Here is a 26854-nt window from a genome sequence, read left to right as displayed (position 1 = left end):
TGGAGGCCTTTAGAAGGTCGCTGAAGCCACATCACATGGACAAGTTAAATGTAAAGTTCACCATGGAAGACATGCTCGCCATAGACCCCCATCATAATCGACCTCTATATATAACGACCAAAATAAGGACTACGAAATACGGCAAGCACTAATAGACCAAGGCAGCTCTGTGAACCTCATCTCAGTCCACACCCTGAAGCTAATGGATGTGAAAGAGAACGAAATCAAAGGGTTTCCTATGGAAGTCACGAATTTCAATTGCAATGCATTTGTCACCAAGGGTTCCATCATACTCCCAATTGCCATTTTCCCATTCTTCACAGAGCAAGAATTTCAAGTGATCTCGAGAAAGACCACTTACCATGCTCTCCTTGAATGACCTCTCATACACCACTTGGCGATAGTCCCGTTCACTTATCATCAATGCATGAAGGCTAAGAATAGAGGAAGGACCATCCAAATCCCTACAAATTGTGTCCCGTTTGAGAAGTCGAAAGCATATCTATAGGATGTGATTTACTACATAGAGCTCACCAAGGACAGAGAAACACGAGTGGCAAAGGTAGAGGCAGTACGACTACCAAAACTGACAAGTGTGGCTCCAACGGTCGCAAGGCGGAAGAAGCGATCACATTGTGTAAGAATGACAGACGAAAATGGAGAGAGCTATTACACAATTGTCGAAGAATATGAGGATGATGATGCATATGTTGTGAAAAATCCCACCACAGAGGTATAAATATTTTTGTTATGATAACATATAATCGCTATAAACACTCAATTATTAATAAAAGTACTATAAGATTTCTTGTGCCCTATCAGAAACATCTTGCCAAGAAGACACTTCTAGAATTGCAAAATATTGTCATCGCGATGCTCACATTGCTGAAAGAAAATGATCCATAACAGCAATAAACAATAGTGCATAAGGTACATAGCCTAACACCTACAAACAATTATTCAAAATAAACAATTGCGATTATATAACCAAAGTGACATCCATAGCAAGACACATCTAAAGAAACTATTAAATACTATGACAAAATCCATGCACCTCCTAGGCACATGCAGGACTCCAACAGTGCAGTAAAAGAGCCATTAGAAGAAATTGACATAGCCTCTAGGAAAGCAGACAACAAACCACTCTTCATATCAGCCAAATTAGGGCAAAAAGAGAAAATGAAACTAATCGAACTCCTGAAAGAGTTCCAAGATGTGTTCACCTGGTCATATGACCAAATGCCAAGGTTGGACTTAGCAATAGTTAAGCACTCACTATGCAGTAACCCCAAATTCAAGCCTATGAAACAGCCTCAACGAGTTTTCAAACCATAAGTGGCCTTAAAAATCAAAGAAGCTGAACGACTTCTAAAAGTAGGCTTCATAAAACCCATCGTGCACCCATAGTGGTTGGCGAACGTCATACCAGTCAAAAAGAACAACCAGTTAAGGTGTTGTGTCGATTTTAGAGATCTGAATAAGATTTATACAAAAGATGAGTTCCCCTGCCCAACCTGGAGATCCTTATAAATGCCATGATTGGGAATGAACTTTTCTCCTTCCTAGATGCATATAGTAAATACAAGCAGATATACATGGACCCCATAGACGCACCACACATAGCATTTAGGACACTCATTGGAAACTTCTACTACAATATGATGCCTTTTGATCTAAAGAATGTTGGGGCCACTTATTAGAGGGCCATGACAAGTGTCTTCCATGATATGATGCACAAGGAAATTGAATGTTACATGGATGAAATCATAGTGAAATTCAAGAAAAGGGAAGATCACATAAATGTATTGAAGAGTGTTTCTACGATGTAGGTCCTTCAATTTGAAGTTGAACCCTTTAAAGTGTGCATTTGAGGTGCAATTGGAAAAATCTCTAGGCTACAGGGTTGACCAGACCAGAATCCATCCTGACAAAGGGAAGGTGAAAGCAGTCATCGACTTCCCGGCCCCAAGTACTGAGTCATAACTAAAGACATTAGTAGGGAAGGTATCTTATCTCAAGAGGTTCATCCCAGGCCTAGCACACGCCGCCTCGCCTCTGCTAAAGCTCACAAAGAAGTTTGTAAAATACATGTGGACATCGCAACACCAACATACTTTTGACCAGCTAAAACAAGCCCTTAAGAAAGCGTAGACCATGTCCCCACCAAAGAGCGGATAAGAATTCAAGCTATACATCGCATCTAATTCAAAAGCCATAGGATGCATGCTAGCCCAAGAGAACGAGGAAAAGATAGAATGCCCATCTATTATGCCATCCGAACACTCAAAATAGTGGAGAAAAATTACTTCCATATGGATCATCAATGTTTAGCATTAGTCTTTGTTGCCCAAAAGTCTAGACATTACATACTAGGGCAGAAAGTGGTCTTGATAGCAAGAAATGACTCAATCAAGTATTTCATTGACAGATCACCACTGTCAAGGAAGCTGGTCAAGTGGATGATGCAGTTGAGCGAATACAACATTGAGTACACCCAACCAAGGCCATCAAGTGCCAAGTTGTAACAAACCTTTTAACAGCTTTTCCCTCCAACGATGAGTTCCCCATTTCCAAAGAAATACCTGGCGAACTCCCCCTCATCACGATAGTAGAAAATGCCGAGTGGACCCTCACTTCCGATGGTAGTTGTACCAACTCCTCTACCAGAGCAGGGGTCACTTTAACCTCCCCGACAAGACAAACCTCCACATACTCATTTAAGTTACAATTCCCCTATTCACAAAACATCATAGAGTATAAGGGCCTCGTGCTAGGGTTGGCGGTAGCAAGAGACTCTGGAACAAGGAAAGTGAAAGTAATTGGAGACTCTAAATGAGTGATAAACATATGGGAGGAGAAACCATGGTGAAAGAATTATCAATCCTACCATATAGAACATTGATCCAGAACTTGACAAAAGACCTAGAAGTGAGTTATGAACACCAGAATATAACAAAAAATCAGTATTGGATGCCTTAGCCACTCTAGGATCCAAAATTCAACCAAGCAAAAGGCTCATCACCATACCATCCAGATGCAAGGTGCACCTTCAACAGAAAGATTAGTGCATTGGATCAAATCGAAGGACATAGTAAAGGAAGGCAACTAAAGGCTTGTTGTGATAGAAAAACTCAGAAACCCTGTGTCCACCATGCGTAATAACAAGGTACTATTGTGATACTATTTAGTGAATGGGGTACTATACAAAAGGATGGAAAACAGAGTGAAAGCAAGATGCTTGGGGCCTTCAAAAGCTTTAATAGTGCTGAAGGAAATCCATGAAGCATATTATGGGGATATAACAACATCATTATATAGGAGACTACAGAGGGTGGGATACCATTAGCCAGAAATAAAGAAAGATGCAGCTAGAGTATGACACAACTGTGATAAGTGCATACCTATGGCCGACAAGAAAGAATGTCTCATTGTGAGAGGTCCAGATTGGAGAGATGTATACATAACATACCTTAGATATAGGACCTTGCCTGTAAACTCCTCATCACGAAAAAAGGTCATGTCCAGAATTAAGAAGTTATTCCTACAAGATGACATGTTATATAGAAAATCATATACAAGAAAACCCTTATGATGCCTAACTAGTGATGAAATAGAAGAAGCCTTAGAAGTAGCCTAAACTCTGAACATGCCACCGATCAAGGTCAAATGGCATTATATAATCACATTCTTCACCTTGGCTTATACTGACCCATAATGCTAGAAGACACCTACAGGCATGTGCGGAGATGTCACACATGTCAAGTGCATGGGCAGCGGATCCACCAATCAGCCAATGAACTCCACCCTAGAATGGCACCATGGTCTTTCCATACCTGGGGAGTAGATTTGATAGGAAAAACACACCCACCCTCTAGGGGACATTGCTTCATTATAGTGGCCATAGACTATTTCACCAAATGGGCGAAGGTTATACCATTGAGGAGGATCTACACTGAGAACATAACTAACTTTCTAAGGCAACATATCGTCCATCACTTCAGAGTACCGATGAAAACCCTTATAGGTACTGGGTTATCAATAAAAAATCAGGAAGTCCGTGACCTCCTAGGTTAGTACAAGGCAAGACTAGGAACCTCAACAACATATTACGCCCAAGGGAATGAGCAAGCAAAGTCAACCAATAAGACACTATTAAGGATGCTGAGCAAGATGGTTGCTGACAACCAAAAGGACTGATATAACAAACTATCCAAAACTCTATGGGCATATTGCATATCCCTTAGGAAAAGGACACAAGCGATGCCCTATTCCCTAGTTTATGGACAAGAAGCAGACCTACCAGCTGAAATAGAAATGGTTTCTACTAGAGTAGCCTATGCAATGGGGAAACATTTTCACATAGATGGAATGGACCGACTATTGTGCGATAAGCTGGACAGAGAACGAAGCCTTAAAAAATAGATCAAATACAAACAACTCATGGCATCAAATTTCAATAAATTGGTCAAACCCTAGAAGTTAAAGGAAGGGAACAAGGTGCTAAAAACAACCATGCATGTGCAACGGGGCAAATCAATTGGAAAGTTTGCGCCCAACTGGGTCGGGCCGTACGCCATCAAAAAGGCTCACCCAACTGGATACTATGTACTCTGGAACCCATAGATAAATGAACATGATGAGACCATGAATGGCCATTGGCTAAAAATGTATAATGATTAAAGTTGTATTGAATAAATCGTTTTTACCAATAAAATCTATCTTATTCAAAAATTGTGTTTACTATGTCTTACAATCTCTTGTTTTGTTTTTAACTTTTTTATGATGAAGATTTGACATTAATTCGATCTTCTAAATTTTAAAATAAGTTTTGAGCAGATATTTACACATCTGTCACATATTTGTAACTTGATAACATATTTTTGGCAGCATCATATAGAAGCCTTAAGCAACAATTTCTAATCACCAAGGTGGCTTATTCATTACAGGCCTGGTCTACTAGACTCGAGCACTACCTCCAGGCTGACACCTCAATTGTAATAAGCCCTAGAAACCCTAGGAACTCATTGAAATTCCCTAGCAACCCCAGGAAGGTCCTAGCAACCCTAGGTGCAACTCAATTCCCTAGCAACCCCAAGCGCATATCTACACTCCCTAGCAACCCCAAGAGCATATTTACGTTCCCTAACAAGGCCCTGGAAACCCTAGGAGAATATCTACATTCCCTAGTAACCCTAGGAAGGCCCTGGCAACCTCAAGAGCATATCCACATTCCCTAACAACCATAAGAAGGCCCTGGAAAATAGGGGTGCTCACGGTTCGGTTAACCGAACCGTGGGGCTTTTTTTGAACCGAACTGGTACTACCGATTTTTGGAAAACTGGTAATTGAAACCAAATCGAAGCTAGTCGGTTAACCGTTGGTTCAGTTCATTAGTTTTTTGGTTTTTTTTAATTTTTACAATATATATTATAAAAATATATATAAAATATTATATTTTAAATAATAAATGATATATCATATATTATAAATATATATTTATATATATAATGCATATTTATTAATTTATAATATTTAAAAAATATAAAAAATATATAGAAATATATGTATACTAGTAGGTATGGTTAACCGATTTTTTTGTTCAGTTTCGGTCGGTTCAGTTTTTTTTTTCTCACCCCTACTAGCAACCTTAGGAACACTTTTACATTCCCTAGAAACCCTAAGAAGATCTTGGCAACTCAGGAGGGCATTTACATTCCATAGCAATCTTAGGAAGGCTTTAAAAACTCCAGGAGCACATCTACGACCTTAGAGTACATCGCAATTACCTGGCATCCCCAAGCCCTTGCCTTATTCCCCAACTCACACTAGGAAGTCCTAGACAACTCTAGATATCCCTCAATGCAAACCATCCAACAGGTGCAACCATCGATGGTGCCAGTAACACATCATTAACCATAGTATGAAGTAAAGAATGCAATCCTGATAAGTGATTACCCCAGAAGTTGGGACAAGCATAAGGGGCAAGACCCGTCGAGAGCCCCATTTTTTATAATAACCGTGGTAACATATAGCCCACAAAAGTAATAACAACCAAGCCTTAGGATCGCGATTCAAAGGCCACTAATGGCATGGCCGATTGTCTATGAAGATGCCGCTATAGAGAATGAAGGGGGAGAGAGACAGAGAGTAGAGAGAGAGAGAGATTGGGGGAACAAGCAAAAAAAAATGCCATTGCCACTATTGCTTGAAGTTGCAATGACAATGGTGGCGATGGACAAAAAGAGTGAAAGGGGGAGAAAGATAAGGAGTAGAGAGAGAGCGAGATACCACTGCCATTGCCGCTTGAAGTTGCAACGACGATGGCAGCGACAGACAGAAAGCGGGAGAGAGATGGAGAGCAAAGAGAGAGTGACCATTGCTATTGCCGCTTGAAGTTGCTGTGGTGATGGCAGCCATAAACAAAAAGAATGAAAGGGGGAGAGAGATAGAGAGCAAAGAGAGAAAGAGTGATAGCACATCCACACCGTTGGTGATGGCCCAATCCATTCCTACAAGTATGTCTGAATCGAAACAACTTGTTCTCCAACAAACCTTAATACGTGGCCACACATGCCCTTGTCGCCATCCCACGAGCCGTGCCAGGAGCATATTTGAGAAGGCTTGCGTGTGGGTACTGTGACCATCTTGGTCTCGGGTAGGCTTCATCTCTTTCAGTTTTTGGTAAAAAATGCAAAGTTCTGATTCAAGAAGAAAATGGAGAGTTCTTTGTACTTGATCGACTCATCGATGGCTTGAGGTGTTTGTGATTGTTGCTCGATTACCAGTCTTCAGATTACTAGCAAGGATCGACATTTGAGATTGGAGGGTAAATTTGATATCTTATTTTATTTTGAAAATATGAAAAATAACGAAGGGTAAATATGATTTTTTATATTTTTATGTCAATGCTTAATGATGATGACAATTGCCAAAAATAATAGGGGTGGTTTAAGACAATAGTTAAATAATAAGGATAAAATTTGTTAACTAAACAGTAGGAGTAGTTTAAGAAATAACAGTTTTAAATTATAAGGACATTTCAGTAAAATAAAAATTATAGATAAATTTAATAAATCTATAAAACTACAAGGGGTACATTAGTAAATGACTCACATTTTATATATTACTTTATTTTAGCCGTTGAAGGCATGAGTAACTGATAACCAATCAATGGTATCATAGAAGTGGTAAGTGGTAACCAATCAAAATTTACGGAGAATTCTGATTGGTCAAATCTCTTCCGGTTTCATACCCTTCCGGCATCATAGAAAATGCCGAAGAAGAATGGTGTTTCGTTCAAGTTGACTCGCCGTGGGCCACATTTTGAGCACTGTTTAGATCATTCATTCCTCCTGCTCTAGTGCTCTCCCCCTCGTTCCATTCCAAGTGAGAAATGTGGCACTATCAAAATTAAAAAAGCCCGCGGCACAAAAAGCGAAAAAGCAGTGCCCCGAACAAAATTCTCTCGTTCTCGTTGGGCGTAACTCCTTCCTCTTCGCCAGCAGGTTTTGGTAAATCCTCCCCTGATATTCCACTCTCTCTCTCCATCAACCTCCTCTCTCTCTTATTCTTCGTAAACAGAAGTCCCCGCCGGCTGAAACTTCTAACGGAAGATTCTGGTAACCCCCCCAAAACAGATATTCAACTCTTTCCCTTTCTAGCAGCCCCATCTCCTTCTCTTTGTTCCTGATTAACGTGTTTGCAAGGGTTACAATACATCGTGTTCAGAGGACAAACTTACCTTTTTCTGATCTTAATTTCCCATTTTTTCTTTTGCAGTAGGTGAGCTTAGAGAGCAGAGGTAGAAGTAATAGAAACGGGTTTCATTTTCAATGTTTCTCAAGTCCGTGAACCATACATAGAACAAAAGGTATGAATCCGTACAAATAACTATTAAGTTCATGAGGTTTTGAAACTAAGGTTAACCACCTGCATTTAGAGAATTGGAGTTTTGTGGATTATTTTAGGCTTGGAGTTAGAGACTTGAGTTGAGGTTTTGCATCTGCACATCATTATTTCATGTTTATCCTGCATTTTATTGCCTTCCCTTCCCACAACTTGATCTTACGTGTTGAGCAACTCTTTGTTGGCCGTTCTTAGTTCTAGGGTCTATAGAGTTACTTCAAAGAGTATATGCAGATGAGCACATTGTTTTTACTGTTCTTCTCAACTAAGGGAGAATATTCAAAGAAAAAGCGGTTTGTCCTTCTTCATCTTCAGGTCTTGAACTACAATCATGAATTGATCCCTCTATCTGTCATTGTTATCATTTTAGAGACAGGGTATTATCTATCTGTTTTTCCCTGTCCATCGCCCCCTTGGCAATTTGGAGTTTATGTTATGGATGCATTTTAGCTCTCTTCGACATTAAATGGTGGACTTAAGTTACAATGGATTATACTTGGATAATGTGGATCTATTGGCCTCGGAATTAATTTTGTTGTCTTTTCCATTCTTTAAGGCAATTTAGTTTTGTTTTGGTTATCATGATATTCTAAATTTTTAGTTGATGTAATGTGCATCAACCAAAGGGGATCAATTTTGCAACCAATTCCAAAAGTCAAACCAAAGTCTTAGTTGATATAATGTGCATGAACATGTGACCTTTTTGTATTGAACAGCCCCAATAAAAACAGTGCCATATCAGCATATCCTTCAAGTAGAAACATGAAATGAAAAGTGTTAATCCCTCATATTATACTGTATATTGGAATCTCTCAATAATTGAGAGGGGGAAACAAAATAGTTATGGTTCTGAAGTAGAGGTCAAGATATCAACCCATTGAGTGGTACATAGTACAGAGGTATATAAGAAGATCTAATCTAGCCCCCCAAAACAAGCAACCTTGCCATTTCCTACTTATGGCCAGAATGCTGCTCTTTGCCATTCCTACCAATAAAAAGCTTTATATTAGAGTTGTAGAAGAAAAATCACCAGTTTAGAAGCCCTTAGATTAGAAGTTACACTGTAAATGATGAATGCTACTGGTACAGAACTATGAAGGTATTACACCTCTAAGTCATACACATAAAAGGAGAACAAGGTTAAAGAAGAAAATAAATACAAAGAAGTACCTTTCAGCTTTAACTGACACCAGATAAGAAGCCCGAATTTTCTTGGTTTCCTATCTCATCATGATCATTATCCAAGCCCTATCCCAACTATATGGGGTTGGCTACATGAATCCTGTTTCCCCATCCGTTCTGCTTAATGCAGTTTTCTTTGTTTCCTATCTCTTTGTCAAAAAACAATAAAATATAAAATAATTTCATTAAGAACACTGTGATAATACTTCGGGTTTTGTACCTGTTTAACTTGTAAACATTTATACTAAATTACTAATGAGATTATGAAAAATTAGTAGAACCAAAGATCAGGTATATTAAACTCAATATGCAACTCTGATTTAAAAATTGTTTTATACATATGGGTTTCATTTTGGTTGGGCCATTGAGTGGGAATCTTGGTTGGGTTTGGGCAGTAGGGGTGGGTTTCCGGAGGGGTCAATTTTGGTTGGTCGGGTCAGGAGGGGTGGGTTTTGCCTTAGTGTTGCAATTTTGGTTGGGCCATTGCAACACATTGCCTTAGTGTTGCAATATGTCAATTTTGGTTGGTCAGGTCTGGGTTTGGGCAGTTGGGGCTTCCTTGCTTGGGTCTCTGTTTTTTGCTTCCCCTCGGGTGATTGCTTATCGCCTTCCTTGTATTTGCCTTTTGATTTAATAAAATTTTATTTTGTCTTCAAAAATACATATAGGTGTTCATATGTTGAAATAAAATAAAATTTCATAAACAGAAAAAAAGGGTATATTTATTGCCTGAAAGAAAAACAACAAATGCTAGCCCTTCCAGGGTTGCCAAGAGAACTCCCATCAAAATTCAGTTTTTGTTTGTTCCGTGCTGGTGGCTTCCATTCCATGCTTATAAGAACTTTGGATACATCTGTTTGTGCAATTTCAGCCCAATTTCTTAGTATCTAATTCGTGGAGTAGTTTCTGAATATCTCCATGGTCTTCACCCAATGTGTAGTTTTGGTTTTTATGGTTTCAATAACTTCCTCCTTTGTTTTGCTTTTTCCTGAAAAGATTCTTAGGTTTCTTTCCTCCCATATAGTTCATACTGTATCTGCTCTCACTGCCTTCCATATGCATTTTCCCCTTTTCTTCTGTTGACACAGGAAAGAGGGGCTGAATAGACTTACCACATCCTGTGGGGGAGCCCATCTGCATCCAAAGAGAGAATAAACAACATTCCAAATACCAGAAGCAAAAGAGCAGGATAATAGTAAGTGGGTTAGAGTTTCACCACATCCCAAACAAAGGATACACACATGAGGAGAGAGGCAATTGTTTGGCCTCGTTTTCTGTAGCACATCACAAGTGTTTACCTTCCCTAGGAACACTTCCCAACAGAAAGCATGTACTTTTGGAGAGATCGGTTTAGTTCAAATTTCTCTCACTGGGAAGTTCACCCTCATAGGATTAATATGAGTGAGCAAACCAAAGAAAGATGCACAGGAAAATAAACCATTAGAAGTTGGGGACGAAACTCTACAATCAGCAATAGATTGGTCCAAGTAGACCCTCTCAAGTTTTGAAATCAACAACACTAGAGACTCACACTCATTTTCCCTCAACCCTCTTCTAAAACCAAAATCCCAAGAAATCCCTGATTCTGAAAGCACACCAAACCTAGCAACAGGTTTGTTTATATAGTTTGATAAAAAGTAGAGGTTTGGGAAATTGAACATAAGAGGCACATCCCCAACCCAAAGGTCTTCCCAGAATAAAACTTTGTTGCCACAACCAACATCAAACTTGATAAATTGAAGAAAGGTTGGAAATACCTCAAAGGTTGCCTTCCAGGGAGAAGATGGAGCTGCATTGGGGGCTAATTTTGCATCCCAACCGTTATCTGCTTCACCATGTAAGATTTTAATGACCTTGTGCCACAACCTTTCTACCTCACAAGGGAATCTCCACAGCCATTTCCCTAGTAGGGCCTTGTTTTTCTTTATTAGGTTCCCTATACCTAATCCACCCTGGTCCTTAAGGTAACAAACTTGCTCCCATTTCACTAAATGATCTTTCTTTTCATCACCTGGTTCCCACAAAAAGTCCCCCATAATCTTCTCCAATTTCCTAGCTATTTTCATCGGTATCTTAAAGGTGGAAAGGAAATAAGTGGGAAGGTTTGCAAGGGTTGATTTTATCAAGGTGATTCTTCTCCCCAAGGAAATATTATCTCTTCCACATTGCCAACTTCTTCATGAACCTCTCTACCACCAGTTTCCAGAAGCTTTTAGCTTTCGGATTCCCACCCAAGGGCATACCTAAGTATTCTAGAGGCCAATTTTTCGCTTTACAACCTAATAGATTTACCATGGCTTGGATGTCCCCGCTTTCAATGTTGATTCCGACTATACAACTTTTTCCCCAATTGACTTTTAATTTGGAGGCCTATTGAAATTCATCCACCAATCTTTTTAGATTCCTTAAATTGGCTTCATCACAACTTTCACAAAAAATAATTATGTCATCAGCAAATTGCAAATGAGACACCACCACTTCTGATCTACCCATCCTCCAACCTTTAAACTGGTTTTCTTGATCAGCCTTGGTGATTTGTCTACTCAAAACCTCAACCACAAAGGTGAATAAGAATGGAGATAAGGGGTCACCTTGTCTTAGTCCTCTTTTAGCCTAGAAGAAATCCTTTGCTACTCCATTCATCAGAATAGAAAAATGTGCTAAGCTAATACATTCTTTAATCCACATCCTCCATCTTTCATCTAGCTCCATCTTTTCCATTAAATTCAGCAGGAAGGACCAATCCACCATATCATAAGCTTTTTCAAGGTCCAATTTACAAATCAAACCTTTGCCACCATGTTTTCTCTTAGCTGCCACACACTCATTTGCCACTAAGATTTGATCCACAATTTGTCTCCCCTCTACAAAAGCTCCTTGGTTCTGAGAGATAATATAGGGCAATACAGTCTTCAACCTACTAGCCAGGACTTTGCAATGATTTTATACAAGCTACCCACTAGACTTATCGGTTTGTAATCCTTAGTGGTTTTGGCCTCCTTTTTTGGCACTAAAGCAATAAAAGTTGCATTTGCTCCAAGCGATAATTTTCCTTCTTGATAGAACTCCACAAATGCATCCATTAATTCATCTTTCAAAATTTCCCAACAATCCTGATAGAAAGCCATTGAAAATCCATCCGGCCCCAGAGCTATAGATCTATCCATCGAGAATATTGCTTCATGTATCTCCTCAATAGTGAAGGCTCTTTCTATGAGGTTAACTTCGGATTCTGGCACTCTGTCCCAACGTAAATCTCCCAATTCTGCCATGTTTTAATCAGAGGTTGCTAGGATTGACTTAATGTGATCCACAAAGCATCTTTCAATTTCCTCTTTTGCAGTTATCACTCTTCCATCCACTTCTACACTGGAAATTTGGTTTTTCCGTCTTCTCCCATTTGCTAGAGAGTGGAAAAGACTATTTCCATCCCCTTTCAGAAGCCATTTACATCTAGATTTTTGCCTCCAAAAAATCTCTTGTTTTCTTAGAATCTCTTCCAATTGCACTTTTAAGTTCCATCTTTCTATTCTATCCTCCACCCCACACTCTTTTCGGGCCACCTTTTGGTCCACTTCCTCTATTTTCCTAGCTAATTCCTCCTTTATGACCTCAAGTTTTCCAAATTCCTCTTTGTTCCACTCCTTGACCTTTTCCTTCAATCTTTTTAGTTTCTTAGAGAATCTCACCACTTTATTTCTAGTCCTTATCCCATCTTTTGACCACCATTCTTTTACCTTTTGCAAAAAATTTGTAACTTCTAGCCACATGTTTTCAAATCTAAAAGGTGTGGGGCCACTAATAAGATTTTCTTGGTAAAGGCTTAAAGGGCAATGATCAGATGTTACTCTAGGTAGGGTTTTTAGTGTCAAAGTGCCCCACAACTCTTCCCAATCAATGGAGAACAGGAATCTATCCAGTTTTGAGCACACTTGATTTTCTTGGAGATTTGACCAGGTGAACGAGGCTTGTAACAAGGTAGGCTCTTTTAGTTCCAGGGACTCAATCAGGGAATTGAAGTGTTTCATACTAGATGTTAAGGGTTGGTTGGGGTTGTTTGTCTCATTTGTATATCTTATTACATTGAAATCCCCACCCAAACACCACAGACCCTCCTATATGCCTCTGACTGTAGCTAGCTTTCCCCAAAATGAGTTTCTCTCTCTATATGAATTTGGCCCATACACATTAGTCAACACCCACTCCCTTCCATCACTCTTTCTCTTGGCTTTTATTGATACTGAGTATTGTTCTATTAATTCCTCTTAATAGTCAACTTCCTCATTCTTCCACATTGTAAGGATTCCACCCAAGGCACCCCATGACGGGGCAAAGAACCAACTTAGACCCCTGCAACTCCAGATACTTCTTATCCACCTTTTGTCCAAATCCAAAAGCTTTGTCTCCTGTAACATGACTATAACTGGTCTCTCCTTTCTTATCACATTCCTGATGATTCTCCTTTTCTTTTCACTTTCTAAACCTCTTACATTCCAGCAAAACAATTTCGTTTCACTCTTTTTTCCCTGACCCTAACTCAATCCCAAATTCTGTTCTCCTCTTTTCTTCTCCCTTTTCCTATTTACAGTCTTCTTATAGGACACACCACAGGTTAGCCTTTCCACCTCATTCATTATTCTCTTTCTTTTTTTATCATCTTCTACCCCCTTTCTATGATAGACATTTCCTTTGGCGAACTTCCTTTTGGCTTCTTTTTGTTCCTCTCCCTTTACTTTGGTTATCTCTCTACAACCTTCTTCTCCCTCAACTAAATGACAGTCTTCCTTTTCCTTCTCTTGGGTACCTGCAATAACTTCATTTCCCCCAGCATCCTTTTCCAATTCCATCACAAAAAACAATTTCTCCTCATTGTCTTTTCCTCCTCCCCCACCTTCTTTTTCTATTGCACATGGATCATTATCCACCACCGGTGACGTTTCAACAGCTGGAACTGCAAAATCCAAAGGCTGAAGGTTACTACAAGGATCAAAACCAAATGAGTTTTGACAGTAAAGTGGGGGCGAAGAAAGAACTGGATTGAGAGGAAGGGGGGAAGAGACTCTCTGATCTTGAATCTGGTTTTCACCAATTACTCCAAAGACAAATCCAGATGGTTCCGGTTCAGGTACAGTGTCTACCTGCGCAGCTGGGGGGAGCTGTTCCTCAAGTGTTCCAAGGTCGGTTTGCAATGTATACCCGTCTCCACAAAGCTGCAGTCCTGTCTTTGTTCTTGATTTGTATCTACTTTCTTCTCTCTCTGAATCTCCTGTCTTCCACTTTCTGCAGTAAGGATACCAACTCCCGAATCCTGTATCTCCAGAATCTCTGTACCAGCATCTTCAGAGAAGAGCAGTTCAGTTCCGAAAGCTTCAGAGTCTATAAGGTTACAGGTCTTTGTCGAGTTGATGCTACCAATACTTGATAGCAGATCACCATCGTCTTGTTCCACATCTCTTAACGCCTCCCAATCTGAGTCATCTTCAGAGTCTCCTTGCGAGACCCTATTGTAGCGAGGGTTCGGCTTCTCAGGTGTCATGGAGTTATCTTCAGTTGCCGGCCTCCATTGCAGCTTCAACCTAGTCGCCAAAGTCTTTCCCGCAGCCGGAGGAAGAGGAGGGGGGGGTTCTGATCACCGCTCCTGTTTGGGGACGAGCCGAGTGAATAGGCACACTTGGGGACGATGATAGACCACAATCATCATCCCCCATCAGCACAAGGGACCTTTGCGCATGATTTTTAAAAGGGTCACGTGACCCAACTTGAAATTCTTGGCCCAAATTAAACTTCTGGGTCGGGTTATGTAGACTGGGCCCGACTTTTCATTTGCCTTTGTAAATTGAGCGTGAGGTGGCCCATTTTTCGATTGCAGCACCTCAGCATAGGATTTCTTTTGGGCCGTTGGATCCCATTCGCATTTTTTAAAAAAATCTCCCTTAAATGGCTAAGAGTTCTCCTTTAATCTATTGACCGACTTTTCAGCTTCCATAAATGCCTGGTCAACTTGACCTTTCGGGCAGTCCACCCAGCTTTCGCCACATGGCCTCCAACAGTCCACATCATCATCTTCTTCTACCTCCGAACTGTTCCACAGCCTTGCTTTGACTTCTGACGCTAACCACACCTTTCTCCAACAGTCATCTGCAAAGATGTCCAGACTTCTTGGGATTTTTTCCAATCTTACACCTGCAACTTTAAGTTTTGCCGCTTGAAGGTTTTGCATGCAAAAACCTTCCAAGACCCCACCACAGGCCACTGCTATCTTATGGAATATGTGCTCCTGCCAGAGGTTGAAGGGTAATCCCAGAATCTTGATAACTATGGTGTTCTGCGAGATGTTCAGTTTGTTACAGGAGGGCGACCAATTTTCCACTGCAATCTGGCCAAGTTTGGTTTCAAGGATTCTTCTCACAGTCTGAAGTTCGGCCATGTCAAGTATTGCCTTATTCTTTTCAAATGGGATGAGGGTGATTTTCTCCTTTGGCTGAAGCATCTCCAGTAGGATTTGCAATACTTCTTCCCAATCGTTAACCTCTGTTTTCACTTTCACAACTTTCCTCTTAAACCAGTCCCCATTCCTTCCATCCCATATTACTTTTGAACTCGTATCTGTTGAAAGTACTGTTATAGGAGTAATCTTTTTGGTTTGCTTTCCCAGTTTGGCTCTCACTTACCTCCTCTGATTTTTGTTCTTTCCTCATAGTTTGCTCTTCAGTATTCGAGAACTCCCATTTTTTCTGGTTGAAATCATCAAGTGCACCTGTGACCATCTTCCACCCATGTTTAGCTTGTCCCTTCGGAAGGCATACTAGCTGTTTTCTCCCTTTGCCAAAGAACTCTGTTAGTAAAATAAATCCTCCATTTATTTATCAAAAAAATAAATAAATCCTCCAATTCTATTCCTTCTATTTTCTACTGTGAACCTCTTCCCATTGTTTGTCGTTTCATTTCCCCACCCTTGTATTCTTTCTGCAAATAGAAGACCATCTATGAAACCTTTAAACCAGTCCACTACTTCTGATTCCATTATGATAGTTGCTCGTCGGTCTTCCCTAATTTTCAATAGCTTCTTCCCTCTGCTTGTTATTTCCTCCATAAGGACCTTCTTCTTTTCCAACTGAAGTATTCTTCTCCATTTTGTTGCCTGAACAAAACTTTCCATTTCTCCTGAACTTCACCGCACCTTCTTATCCAAGGTTCCCCTACCTTACCCTACTTTTCATGATGATTCAATCACTCATTAATCAAGGCCAAGTTTCTCATTCTGTTTCTTCTTCTCTTTCTCTCTATCCTTCTGGACTGACTTCCCCAATTAAGGTTTGGTTGATATAAGACCTAGTGACATATCAAAATGACTAGTGCTCGAAATGAACTGGACCTAGAGTTTGTATCAAAGCAACACCCTCATTACCGGTGTCACTGCAATCATTCTTTATATGAACAATGGTTGTGGATATTGAAGTAACACTCCATGTATCTTCAATAGAGTTTATTGGTCTTGGATCTCTTGGTTGCAGCATGCTTCCAGCATTGTTGATAGCAGTAAATGAACTGATGGAAGAGAGGAAGATGAGAGGAGAGACTAGAGAGACATTTAGGGTGTGGAATTTCTTTATCATTAAAAGAGGGAATCAAGAGATATGAAACTATGAAAAGGTCTGTAGTATGGGGCCTGGTCCAGGCCTGAACACAAAACCTAGGCCCAAGCTCGGAATTTCCATGCTGACTAGGCTGAAAATGATCACCCATTCACCCCTACCTCAAACACTGCTCAACCAACCAAGGTCTTACCATTACTATAAGTCTAACCAAATAGCAAGCAGCACCACCAAGATCTCTTCTTCCACTCTTCTTTCTCCTCTCTCTCATTCCCATCGAACCTGTGTATCTCTTCTCAGTTTACACAGCAACAGTTCTAGTTCATCCAAGTTGGTATGAGAGCCATGTTCTAGGGTTTCTCATGTGAAATTTATCCCAGCCGACCACATAAGAATCATCTAAGGCTGGAAGAATAGAAAGAAGTTGTCTTTGCCTGATTCTTGGAGGTTATCAGAGATCTTTAGCAGCTGTCCAAAGATTGGAGAGTGATTCTTGGTAATCAGGAAGAATCAGAGAATGTTAGAAGGTTCAAGATTGGATTTTTTATCAAGATCAAAGGAGGTGATCAGAGTTTTTTCTGGGAAAGATCTCTTCCTTTCTTGAAACAGCAGTAGTAAAAAATTAGTTGATCTCTTTTCAGAAGGTACGACAGAGAAAAAAAATCTTTTTTTTTTCTAGGGTTTGTTCTTAACCCTACGAACCTTTCTTTGAATTTGTTGACTGAGAGACTTTCTTGAAGTGATCGGCTAAAAAAGGGGATCTGGTCTTGATCTTAAACTGTGCATTTTGGACTGAGTATAGTCCAGGAGTAAATACTTGATTGAGATTACCTTTCTTTGAAAGAATTCGACTGTGTGTGCACTAGGTCAAATTCTGGACTTATAAAAGATATCCTTTTGGGTCTTGTTCTTGGCTGAAACCAGCATCTAGACTGTTAATATCTGATATTTTTTGGTTAAAGTTATAGTTTTTAAGAGAGAAACTATCAACTGAAATTGAGTTCTAGTACTTATTCTTGCTGAGATCAGATTGTTTTCTCTTTAAAAAATTAGTCTTTTTCTTGGAATTCTGAGATCTACTCAGTATGGAAAAGGCTGGAAGTGAAGTAAAAGCTCAAGGGGAAGTTTTTGGAACTGGTAATGACTGAAAATACATTCCAGATTACCACTGTTAGGCTTGAAGGAACAAATTACTTGGAATGGGCCCCATCGGCAAAGATGGCCATTGGGGGGTAGAGGAAAATTAGGGTATGTAACTGGAGACACAAAAGAGCCAGCCAAGGAGGATGTATCTCACTCAAGATGGGTTCAAGAGAACTACTTGGTGATGACCTGGCTATGCAACTCTATACAGCCCCACATCAGCCGAAATTATCTTTGGGCTAAAACAATCAAGGAGATTTGGGATAGCATGAAGGAGACCTATTCCCAACCTCTCAATGTTGCTAGAGCTTATGAACTAAAATGTGAGGTGAAAAACCTCAAGTAAGGAGAGAGGCCAATATAACGTTAGTGTCTTTGTATTTTTTTTTTCCTTTCTTGAAGCTCTTTGTGACTCTTGGAAGATAAGTGTGTTTGTCTTCCACTTGTAAATTTTCTACTGATGAATTAATGAAAGTGTTATTGATCAAAAAAAAAAGGAGAGAGGCCAATATCAGTATATTTTTCTACCCTAAAATCCCTTTGGCATGAGGTTGATCACTTTAGAAACCATTGAATGGGAAAGCCAGAAGGCTACAACAACATGTAGAAAACTGCTTGAAACAAACAGGATTTTCGAGTTCTTAGCCGGCCTAAACTCAAATTTTGACATTACAAGATAGCAACTTCTCACTAGGGAGAATGTGACCCTATCTCAGGCCTACTCATTAGTCCACAGTGAAGAGAGTGAAGGGAAGGGAGATCCATCATATGGATGGCCGAACCATGTAGGGTGGCTGGGTGAAATTTCAAAAATTTCTTTCTCACTTCCGGGAATCCTATTCCCTGATTTAGAAAAGCTACATTTTTCAAGGTTCGTTCTTGAAGCAAACCAGACCAAATCTTGAACCAAGATTAGGGAGAGGTATACCTGATACGGAATCCACGCAAAAAGCTCCTCCCAGCGTAGGTGTTCATGCCCAAAGAGGTTACCAAATCCTTCCTCCACTGAAAATGACATAGCTTAGGGTGAGGAAGAATCAGCAAGGGGTTCTTCAGCAAGAATCGAATAGGGTAGTGAGCACAGCTTCAAGATTGTTTCTTCCAGCAAGAAACAATATCAAGATCCAATCTTGATCACTCCAAGAGGTGGAAATTGGATAGGGTAGGGTGGCAAGAGTAGGAGAGAGAACTAAATGTAGAAAACAGAGGAACTGTGTAACCGTTTTTCTAGTTCGCCCTCCTCCTTTTGTATAGCCCTTAAAGAGATAACCTCCTAATCAGATTATGAGTTTCTTGATCCAAATCATTATTTGAATCTGAACTCTTTAAGTGATAAGGATAATCTCTTATCTTATTTACAGATCAAGATCAAATACTCCTAATTAAATTAAAAGTTTCCTGATCCAAATCTCTATTTGGATCTGGACTCTTTAAGTGGATAAGAGTTATCCTCCTATCCTATTATGCTGATCCATACCTGGATTCGCCCCCTATTTAATTAATCATATTAAGCCTAGTTCAAATTGGGCTTTAGGCCCATTAAGCTTTTAGGCTCACTTCCCTTTAAGTGCTGAATAGTTTGGTTCTCTTTGTATGGCGTGAGACCCTATCATTGATCTCCACATCAGCCACATGGGTTCAGCCCAGTCTTTGTTACAAGGTCTGGCCGAATTCACTGCTGAATACAATGAACCCCTGAGTCTATTAGTATGAGCTCTTAATGGGCCCAACATTTACACTAAATCATCCTTGGGTCCAGTCATCTTATGAAGGCCCAAGGACTGTGGGCAGATGTGAGATTAGCCCATAAAGTTTATTATCCCTAAATGGTCTTACAGTTAACCTCTCAGCCCATAATGATCAAACACTGCCCGACAAGAGAGGACCTCTCCCTCGGCTGCAAGGTACAGTGTTGCATTCTTTACTGACATGGATCCCGGGAATTAAAACCTTTTTGCAATCATTTTGTGAAACCATAATATATAAGTATATCTCTATATAAATATATTTTGCAAAACAAATTTCAACAAGTTTGAAATCAACTATCGGCAGTTTAGGTTTCCATAAGAGAGAGTGCATTCCCCGATCATTCACTTTGTCCGACAAAGGGGCTGGTCCTGTCACTACGATCACCCACTTCGGTGAATTCTCGGACTGCCCCAACATACACAGGTTTTGACCTTCGCTAAGGATCTTACTGATTAGCATATCAAAGACAACCCAATCCGACACCTAGTGCAGTACCATAATCGAGTCTAGGGGTCAGGTTTAACATTCTAGTTTTTCCCATCTGTCTCCAAGGTCTAGGGCAATACTGGAATTTGGTCCGGTTTAGGGTTTCAAGAAAACCCACACTACATGTGCCTCAGGTCTCACCTTGGCAGCTGAGACAAGCCACCCCAACCCACTTGGCAGCACATCAGTGTCAAACTTGGCAGGATAAACCTCCCCAGATCTATCCAACGACTGTGAAGATTTTAAAGTAACACGAGTCTCTTAAGTATCCAATTTAAGGGTATTACACAGAAACACACCATAACAACATGAATCAATTATGCACTTTATTCATTTATAATAAATGTCAATAAGTACATCAATTTGATTGGAGTTAAGGGCATACACTGTCTAATAGAGAGTAGGAGGAAGGTAATGCTATCCTTCCAACCCATAGAAGCAACATTGGCAGCAACAAAATTCAAGCTGGAGGAGAAACGGAAAAAAAAAGTTAAGAAGGAAGACAAAAAAGATAATTTTTGTGATCATTGCAAGAATACCAAACACACTAGGGAGACCTGTTGGAAGTTGCATCCGCACCTAATGCCAACCAGACTCAGAAACAAGAAGAGAAGTGCCAATACAACAACTAATATTGATAATACATCTTCTTCTAGCACAAGAACCACATCCTTGGATGGCTTGGTAGCTGTTCGAGCTGCATTGATACAGTTAGAATAGGAAGCTGGTATTTCTGGATCTTCAGCTACTACACCAGCTCAGCCTACTTCAGCCCTTGCTCATATATGTACAAGAGCTACTGCATGCCATGCTTCTGTCGTAGGTAATACTAGACCTTTCTGGATAATAGATTCAGGTGCTTCAGACCATATGACCAGCATATCTACTTTATTCAACACCTATTGTTTATCCTCTGAGAGAGACAACGTTTCCATTGTTGATGGCTCTCTTGTATCAATTTCTGGCAAGGGAGACATCAGATTGTCAGATACCATCATCCTATCCTCAGTTTTGCATGTTCCCAAATTTAGTGCTAACTTATTTTCAGTTAGTAGTATTACTAAAAATCAAAACTGTTCGGTAACCTTTTTCCCTAATCGATGTATTTTTCAGGATCTAGAAAAGAAGAAGGTGATTAGGACTGACCGTGAGATTAATGGAGTCTACCTGTTTGATCATTCATAGGGGGAGCAGAAGGAAGTAGGGAAATTGTTTGTTTCACAGTTTTATAGTAAGATTATACTTTGGCGCAACTGCTTAGGTCATTTATCTTTTGGGTCTTTGAAGAGTCTTTTTCCAAACTTGTTTGAGTCAGTAGAAGTGTCTGAGTTAAAATGTGAAAGTTGTGAGCTTGCAAAACACAGTAGATCATCTTATCCTTTAAGTAATAAAAGAAGCAACTTTCCTTTTGAGATTGTGCATACCGATGTTTGGAGACCATATCATACTCCCACCATGGGGGGGGGGGGTATAGATATTTCTTATAATTTGTTGATGATTATATCCGCTTTTCATTGGTCTACCTTATGCACTCTCGGTATGAGGTCCCTTCTCTAACTCAGGCTTTCCATCAGATGATTCTTATCCAGTTTGAAACCAATTTCAAAACTCTTAGATCTGATAATGCCAAGGAATACTTTGCAAAACCCTTGGCATCCTATCTGCTTGATCGTGGGGTCATTAATCAGAGCACTTTCCCTTACACATCTCAGCAAAACGGGGTTTTTGAGAGAAAAAACAAGCATATCTTAGAGGTAGCCAGCAACATCATGCTCAACTCCAATGTTCCCATACGCTTCTGGGGGGATGCAATCCGTAGAGCAATATACCTCATTAACAGGGTTCCTTAACGGGTTCTAAACATGCAAACCCCATTCAGTCTTCTATGCAAACCCCGTTTTCTCTTCCTCCTCTCTTCTTCCACTCTTCTTTGTCCTCTCTCTCCTTCCCATCGAACCTGTGTATCTCTTCTCAGTTTACACAGCAGAAGTTCTAGTTCATCTAAGTAGCATTTCTCTCTTTCCAAATTGTCCACAAACTAGCTGCTCTCATGCACTTCCACATTAAATTCCCTCTTTTTGTCAACTTCCTTAAGGCATGCGGTTCAAAAAGCAGCTTTACTTCAGAGGGCAAATTCCACCTACAGCCAAATAGCATGAAAACCTAATTTCAAATGTTAGCAGCAAAAGAACAAGATATCAGCAAATGGTAACAGTCCTCACTTTTCACCTTACATAAATACACCCGTTTGGGGATAAACACAAATAAGGTCTTTTCTTTTGCATGTTTTCCAAAGTATTGAATTGGCAAATAGCATGAAAACCTAATTTCAAATGTTAGCAGCAAAAGAACAAGATATCAGCAAATGGTAACAGTCCTCACTTTTCACCTTACATAAATACACCCGTTTGGGGATAAACACAAATAAGGTCTTTTCTTTTGCATGTTTTCCAAAGTATTGAATTGGCAACAGCTTGATTCTCTTCACCAACTAGAAGAAAAAGCTCTTCTTGCAAAATCCTCACCTCCCAAGAAAAAAAGTCCCAACGTTTTTACTATAATTTCCTACTCAACTAATTTTTCGATTTCAATCTTCTTCTCCATGTATCTAACTTTGTTAGAATTCACCTCAGCCTCTATCTCTTGCTTCTCTAATTCTTCTCATTGTCTTCAATAGCTTTTCCTAATTCTTATTTTCATTCCTATACACCCAAATAGTCTCTGGCTTCTATAGTCATTGCACCACTATCTTGGAGTCACCTTCAACAATCAGCTTATTCAAGTTCAATTCTTTAGCTATCTGCAGCCTTTGAATTACTGCCAAGAATTCAGCCCAGATTGAGTCCCCCAAACCCACTGGACCTGAGAACAATGCAACAATATGTCCATCTTTGTTCAAAACACCCCTCCTATTCATGAGGGCCTGAATTACCAAGGTTTCTCCCATCAAAGTTTAGCTTGGTCAAGTCAACAGTCGGAGGTTACCACTTCTTTCTTAAGGAGCTTCTCGCCACCTTGCCTCAGTTTCTTCAAATATCATCAAAACATAGATGTGAGAAGATGCCCATTGTTCTAACCTAGTGTATCACCCTATTCATTACACATTCCCACTCTGTAAGGAATCACCATGGATACTCTCATTTTTATTAAAAATATCTCCCTTCTCTTGAACACAATCAATTTCTTGCAAGTCCCTTTCCAAAAGTGCAGAAAACTTTCTGTTTCAGCTAGAGTATTCTTGTCAATCTCTGTCTCCAATCCATCAACCTCTCACTCAAAACTCTATTACTAAGACCAATCTCTTGACTCCATCCTCACTCTTTTCTAATTAGGATTAGGAAATCTTACCTTTTTGATCTTATTTATTCCCGCATCATCTTTTTTCTCATCCACCTTAGTGTGATTATTAGAGGAGATCACACTAGCTTCTGCCCTACTCCTACCATCAACTCCTTTGCTCTGTATTAACTGAAGACTTTCATCTTCTTGTCTTTGACTCATCTCCCTCCACCCTGCTATTTCAAGTCAGCTTAGACTTGGACATTGGAAAAACATTTGTGAACCATCTTTTCTTTCTCCATTATTTCATCTCCACCAATTTTTGGTCTTCTATCATTTTTAGATTTATCTTTAACACTAAAGTTGGCTGCCACAATCTCTTAACATTTTTCTCTTCTCCATTGATCTTGGAACTTGGTAACTACCCAAATAGAATCTCTTCCTCTTCTTCTTTCCTGAATATCTTTTCTCCATTTGTTTTTAGCCAATTTTCCAAAACTACCCTTGTTCATTTTAGCTTTTAAACCCCCTTCTGAGCTATTAATTTGTCTTGCTTCCCTTTTTCTTATAGAGGTGGGCCCCATGAAAAATCATTTGACTTATGAGGAGAACATGCCATTCAATTTAATTCTTCTCTTTCTACAACTTTTCAACTCCCCTTCTGTTTACAATCTTTAATCTTCTCTGCTATGTTGTTTCTCAGAATTTACTTTACCCAACCTTCAAGTTTTCTTTAAATTTACCATTTTGCTACTAAAAGAAGCAAGCTCATCGTCTTTCTCTTCAATCTGACTGTTCGCCTTCTCCTTTATCTCTGATAATTTCCTCTGTTTATCTCTGTCCTTTTTCCATTCTCTTCACCTTTTCTTTCCAACTTCAACTTTAGAGAGGATGGCACTCTAATAAATGATTGACAAAAAGGTATGGTTTGATTTAAGAAAATTATAGAGAGAGAGAGAATTGCTTAATAGAGAAAGGGTGGCATGCCAGAATTACTGGCGTGAGCAGAAAGATGGGTGGGTTCTTGACCCCAAAAGAATCTTCAAACTTTGAGTTCACAACATTGTAGCATCAGCTACCATAATCCTCTTTGTTGAGATAGAGGCACGTATCTTGGACACTTTGGGCAAAAATTGCAGTGACATAATTTGGATGAACCAAGATCTTTGCTGTCATGTGTAAAATAGATATGTATCAACAGGAATCAGTACTACCTTTTATTTTTTTAATCGTGAATATTTCATTAGGTATAATGCGAACCCAACACTGAATAGATGTTCATGTAGAGCTGTGGAGGAACTTAATACAACCAAAACTGACATATTGTGACTATTTTTTGTTTTGTTTTTTCTGGGGGGGGGAGGGAATTGTATCCCTGACATATCATGAAAAATCAAGAACCATCACCTTCTTACAAGTTCAAACAGCACTCCTCTCATAATAGACTTTAAGCCTGTTCAGATTTCTAACTTGTTTGAAAATACCTGTAAAAAGGATTATCCACTAATTACATATAAGTTCCGATAGTTTTTTTTTTAGTAGGGCACTACTTAAGTTACGCCATGAGCATGGATTTGCTGCAAAAGCTTCAGCAGTGAATCATGCCATTGAAGCATTGAGATTGACCTAGACAACATCTATAGTATATTTTGGTCATCAAATTCATTGTAAACCCAATTGTGTGTTATGATTACCATGCCCTGCATGACACATGCTATCTGGGCCAACTGTAGGTGTATTGATAGAGGGTCTTACTAGTTACTATTTAAGCTGCAGCAGCAATACAGAAGATATTGCAACTTAAAACAGGGAATAGATGTATTACATAGAGATGGAGTTGCTTAACTACTGATCCTTTGTTTTAAGAAACACTATTATCTCAATTGACAAATAGAAGAACACAAGCATTGAAAGATTTAAATGAAGTGGTATTTTACATGCTGGTTGAAGATGATTTGGAGGATTTGATGTTTCCACAGATCAAATAAGAAGCCCTGGAACCACAATTGTTAGTCTTGTCACTCTAATTCCAAGCAGATTCCCTTTCTCAGGCAGGATATGAAATGAAATGGAGAAGTAAAAGCTGGTGGTAATAAATGTGAATCACTCAATGCTTGGGGGAATGCATTTTGGCAGGATTTGTTTTTTCCCTTTCTCTTTTCTCCATACTTGTAGATGAATAAAGGTGCATCTTCTCTGGGCTTGGGCTGCTCCAATCCCCACTGTTATTTCTCTTCCTCTTCTGAAGAGAGAAATGAGGGAGAGATAGAGAAAGAAAAAAGAATCCATGCGAACTGCCTATCTGCATTTTGTAATTTCTAGATGTAGCCTAATGAATAAATTCTTTTTCGAGGAAACGGTAAGGTATTCTATTAGCTTCCACTGAAATGATCCATGATTACATGTATAGATTATGTATAAACCATGTTCGAGACATGTACTACCAGAAACTATACATCAACTAGGGCAACTAAAACCAATCCCCCCCCATCCAAAAAAAAAAAAGAAAAAAGAAAAAAATCCAAAATATTACTCTAATATAGGCCTGTTTATCAACTAAACAGTATGCTATGTTAAAAAAACCCGTGGTGTGGAACTCTAAATTTCATTAGCTGACAGCCATGAGTGTACAGTGGCCACAGCCCAACACACCATCTCATTCTCAGATCTCCTCCCCTGTTCTTGAACACTCTTTAGTTCCTTGCTTTTCAAATAACCCAACTGGGCTACAAGAGGAATCATTCCAATGCACCTTACCCTTCTAGATTAGGTGTGCTAGCTTCAGGATTTGAACAGATTGAATAGATCCCTTGGACTAACATTGAAGAGCCTACATAAATGGTTGTACAAGAGACCCACAACTCTACAATGTGGAAACAGTTGACCTGTTGACTCTTCATCCCTGCTGCACATTACACACTCCAAGGGCTCCAGATCCAAACCTCTCCTTTTACTAATGAATAAAGTTGATTTACTGATCCTTTTACCAAGCGATTAGCATGAATATTCTTATTTTGTTTCTTTCTGAACTATATTTTATGGTTCATCTAATCTAGGAGCTGAAATAATTTCTGTTCTAGCTTCTTGTGCAATAAACATGAACTGAGATGTTATTGATTCTTTAAAAGGCCATTACCCATGTTGCTTCTAGAGATATCTGGGGTCTTCGAAGGGGTAGACTGGATCCAGTCCTAACATTTGCTTTTTTTTTTTTTTTTCACTAACTGGCTGCTCGCAGATTTCAACCTGCGTTCTCGTGCTTGCCAGCATGAGATTTTACCATTACACTAAGCAACAACCCCTGGTTTGTTTATTCTTTCTGGTTCAATATTTGATGTTTTCTTAAAAGACCTTGTTCCTTTGTGGTGCTCAACTCATTTTTCCTCTATCTAAAACTTGAGCTTAATGATAACATTGCCTGTTTTTGCAATTATAATCTATAGTATTCCTTAAAATCAATAACAGAAAGGTGGAATTGATGTTTGAAGCAAGTGCGTTGTTTATAAGTTTTGCTT

The 26854-nt window shown here is 39.5% G+C and overlaps 1 protein-coding gene across 8 annotated transcripts in view; it reads left to right on the top strand.

Moving 5' to 3' along the window:
- The first annotated feature begins 7354 nt into the window (after positions 1-7354).
- Positions 7355-26854, top strand: part of LOC104590281 (protein FAR1-RELATED SEQUENCE 5-like) — a 40981-nt gene continuing 21481 nt past the window's right edge. For 3 of the 8 annotated variants that reach the window (XM_019196487.2, XM_010248874.3, XM_010248875.3), the window contains exons 1-2: positions 7379-7619; positions 7780-7870. The gene's annotated coding sequence lies outside the window, so the exon portion shown is untranslated. Of the gene's footprint in view, positions 7620-7779; positions 7871-26854 lie in introns of all 8 variants that reach the window. The other 5 variants (XM_019196489.2, XM_088899244.1, XM_019196490.2 and 2 more) reach the window with 3 other exon arrangements.

The sequence above is a fragment of the Nelumbo nucifera genome, chromosome 2, assembly GCF_055504915.1.
Source record: "Nelumbo nucifera cultivar China Antique chromosome 2, China Antique-T2T, whole genome shotgun sequence".
NCBI lineage: Eukaryota > Viridiplantae > Streptophyta > Magnoliopsida > Proteales > Nelumbonaceae > Nelumbo > Nelumbo nucifera.
The sequence above is the reverse complement of the archived record's forward strand: the minus strand, read 5'-3'. Positions and strand labels throughout refer to the sequence as shown.